Source organism: Solanum lycopersicum, chromosome 1 (genome assembly GCF_036512215.1).
Source record: "Solanum lycopersicum chromosome 1, SLM_r2.1".
Taxonomy (NCBI): Eukaryota; Viridiplantae; Streptophyta; class Magnoliopsida; order Solanales; family Solanaceae; genus Solanum; species Solanum lycopersicum.
Window position 1 is genome coordinate 61741635 of NC_090800.1, and position 3602 is coordinate 61745236.

Consider the following 3602-nt stretch of genomic DNA (forward strand, 5'->3'; position numbering starts at 1 on the left):
AAGTTAGGGAAACCCTTAGGTCGGAACAAGGCGTACTTGACCTTTTGAAGGTCTTGTACTAACCTCTTAGACACTATACCATTTTAGGCATAAAGCAACACTAAATCAAAACAACGCTTGTAAATGTTGCCTAAACCTTTTAAGGCTACACTTTAATATTAACAACACTTGTAAAACATGTTTTTTAGTAGTATAGGTTACCCTCTATAAGCATGATCATGATATAATTGAGCACACCTATTTATATATATGACTACACTTTAAAAGTGTGCTATTTTTATAATTATAAAAAAAAACACTAGTCAAGTGTGTCCTTATAATTTTTACTAAAATATTATATTCCCTCCAACAAATTTAACTTTCCCTCCCATTTTTATTTCGCCAAAAAGAATACTAAGAAAGAACTAAAAACACTCCAAGTTTCTGAAAGAGTTCTTTAATCGTCATCCTTAAAACGCTAGCTGCAGTCACTTTTATAAGAGCTTAGCAATCAATTCATTATTGAAGCCATGGCAGAAGTTGAAGCTGATGTTGCTACCTCACATTCAAGAAAGAGAACGTTTAAGAACTTCAGCTACAGAGGATTAAATCCGAATTTCTTTTTGACATGTCTACCGATGATCTTGTTAAGCTGTCCCTGCTCGTCCTCGCAGAATATTCCAGCGGTATTTGAAGAGGAAGCCTATGGCTTTCATCAAGAAGCTCCGCAAGGTGTAACGTGAGGCCCCACCAGGTCAGAAGCAAGGGGTTGTGAGAACACATATAAGGATCATGGTTATTGTTCCTGAGATCATTTGAAGTGTTCTTGAAATCTACAAAGGAAAAACTTTAATTTCAATCGAATTGAGGTCAAACTTGAGATTACTAGTCACTAGTTAGATGAGTTCTCCATCTCTTACAAGCATGCCAAGCACGGTAGGGCCGGTATTTGTGCTACTCAATTTTCAAGGTTCATTCCATTGTCTGTCTTCATATTTTCTAGTAATTCTAGTACTTTTGTTTTAGTGAAATTTTGATGAGAACAATGGATACTGAATGGTTCTTTGTTTGAGACCAGTAATTTGTTAATAAAAAATAAGGAGATTTTGATTGAATCAACACACAAATTAATGATCTTTCACAAAACACTTAGCTCCATTCAACATTATTTTTCACAATCTTTTGAGAAACAAAAATTTTGAATCGAAGCTCATTTAGCTCCATTTAAGATTTTGTTTTCTTTGTCGCCAACATTCAAAAGTTCCTTACGCTTTTGTTGTTGTTCACCAGGAACAGAGCAGTGAATATTATATCCTGAAGCTTCATTACATTGAATGGGTTTTGTAGGAATAGAGTTTATCAGATATAAGTTTCTACTTTTAGAAATCCAAAGTTGTTGCATCTCGGATTATTGCGTGGGGGTGGATTTTTGTTTTCTTGTGCTGTTAATTTTTGGGATCCAGATTGTAGTAGTATTACACCCATTAGTTGATTCTCTGTCGTGTGCTATACTGATTATTTCAGCATGATAATATCTCTTTTTCCTTAAAGCTGATTCAGATTCAGATTGTCCATGAGAATATAGGTTATCATGTCATGCTTATTAGTAGTATGTTGTTTCTGATTTACCTTTACTAGTTTAAGTGCCCAATGTTAGAATGTTTTTTGTGTGCTTAATAGACTCTCTCTCTCTCTCTCTCTCTATAAATATATATATATATGGAAATGGGAAACAAAAGAAAGCAATGCCGGTATATTTGTTATTCAGCATAGCATTCAGAAGTTTGGAATGCCTTTCTCTATACCATCTCCTGTCCCTTTATTGTCTCCCTGGTCCATAGGAGCCACATTGACACCTTACACTTCAACAATGCCATTTACTATTTCATATCTCTTTGTGTACAACAGTTCATACAGCTTCTGGTATTTAGTTTCAAGTGCAGCACTCTCCTCCAAGAGCTTAGCTTGCAGTTCATCATGTTGACCCTGCAATTCTCTCAAAGCATAAAAGCGCTTTCTAACTTGTGGTGACAGTGTGGTATGTATGTGTGTCCTCCATAGACAAATTCTGAAGCTTATTATTGAGTGCATTTACAAAAACAGCACGATCTTCAGCACTCAAAGCGGCGGCAGCGACAAGGTGGAGACTAGAATCCGAGCAACCTTTGATCGAAATGCTCATGTTGAATTCGTGACGAAAGAGTTGGAAAAAAGTGATTAAAACAGAAAGAATTGTGAAGAACTGAAGAGAAAAAGATTGAAGAGTCACAATCATTGATGCAGATTGAGGTGGAGGAGAGTTACAAATAAGGAGAAGTAGGCTGTGAGAGTTGTACCTTAAGCTTTCTTAGTGGTACCTAGCCGTTATGAGTAGTAGTTACTTGTTACTTTTTGTTTTTTTCCCTTTATTGTTGTTATTTACACTTTGAACCCCATAATTGTTATAAGGGTCCCTATCTAGTCTTTTTACTTTTCAGCCGAAATAGTACTGCTTATTCCTTGCTCCTTAAGAAGAAGCAGAGTGATCTAGCTAGGGTTAAGACATTATATTTTGTAATGTTCTACTTCATCAATGGAATGAAAAAACTCCCTAGCCGTAAATAGCTAGTTCAGCTTAACTTCCTCTTTTATTTTTTATTTCTTAGTTACTGTTTCATTGCCTCATTTTCGGATTCTCTAGTGTGCATCAATCATGGGATGAGTTAGTATTCACTTTGAGCAAACATTCAGTTCGTGGGAGAATAAACACCCTTGTTTTTTTATGATAAAATTTCTGAACAGCAGAAGGTAGAATGCATAATGATTTCATCATGTCAAATCAAGCTTATCTTTTTTCTTCTATGTTAAATATATCATGCCATAATATTTTTGCACTCCTACTATACTCTATTTCTCTTCTCTGCAGTCCCTACTGTTGAACATAGCTTGCATTTATTTTCCATAGTTCCTTGCATTTTTTCGTTAAACCTATTATTGTAACTTTCTATCCTTGCGATCTGATTTCCAAGACTCTTCATCTGTTATCTAGAATCTGGAATGTTGCTTTTCAACAGATACATTCCACTGAAGCATTATGATTACTCCTAAAATATTGGCAGGAAAGATATGCATGTTGTTAGGATCGAATCCACACACACTTGATGTAGGGGTAGGCATTCGGTATTTCGGTTCGGTTCGGGTTTTTTTTCTTCGGTTTTTTGGTTTTCGGTTTTTGTAAATTGCGTACCGAACACCAAACTGAAATATTTTGGTTCGGTTCGGTTTTTGTTAATTCGGTTCGGTTTTTATTAATCCGGTTTGGTTTTTTATTTCGGTTTTTTAATGGGCCAAACTGCTGCACGGCCGGCGGCTGGCTGCTGCTGAGTGCTGTCGCGGCTGGCGGGTGGTTGCTGCTGTGCTGCTGTCTGCGGCTGGCTGCTGCTGTGCTGCTGTCGCGGCTGCTTGCTGCTGTCGTGGCTGCTGTGCTGCTGTCGCGGCTGCTGCTGCTTCCCTTGTTGTGGACGGCGGCTGGCACCTGGCGGCGCTGCTGAAGACAAGAGTGGTTGGAGCTGAAGAGTGGTTGGAGTAGAAGAGGAAGAGGAGAAGAGAAGAGGAAGAAGAGCTGAAGAGGAGAGTATGAGGAG

At 37.7% G+C, this 3602-nt stretch overlaps 1 pseudogene; it reads left to right on the forward strand.

The window, feature by feature from the left end:
* The first annotated feature begins 430 nt into the window (after positions 1 to 430).
* Positions 431 to 2564, forward strand: LOC138348566 (small ribosomal subunit protein uS19-like; annotated as a pseudogene).
* Positions 2565 to 3602: the final 1038 nt, after the last annotated feature.